The following is a 223-nucleotide window of genomic DNA, read 5'->3' as shown; positions in this document are numbered from 1 at the left end:
TTTTTTAGCGTTTTCGTTCATAAACGATGGAATCTTCCAAAAGTGAATATTTATATTTTATTTTGCATATCTCGTGTATGATAAAATCGCTATTATGGTTGTTCCTGGTGTTATTATATTGTTTGTTCTTGTTTCAATAAACAACAGATAGTTTTCCTGGTTAATATGCAGTGACTCATTCAAACTATATCGCTTTCAAGAGCAAACATCGAGAGGATTTTTT

This window comes from Penaeus monodon, chromosome 34 (assembly GCF_015228065.2).
Source record: "Penaeus monodon isolate SGIC_2016 chromosome 34, NSTDA_Pmon_1, whole genome shotgun sequence".
NCBI classification, from domain to species: domain Eukaryota; kingdom Metazoa; phylum Arthropoda; class Malacostraca; order Decapoda; family Penaeidae; genus Penaeus; species Penaeus monodon.
This window is presented reverse-complemented; position numbering follows the sequence as displayed.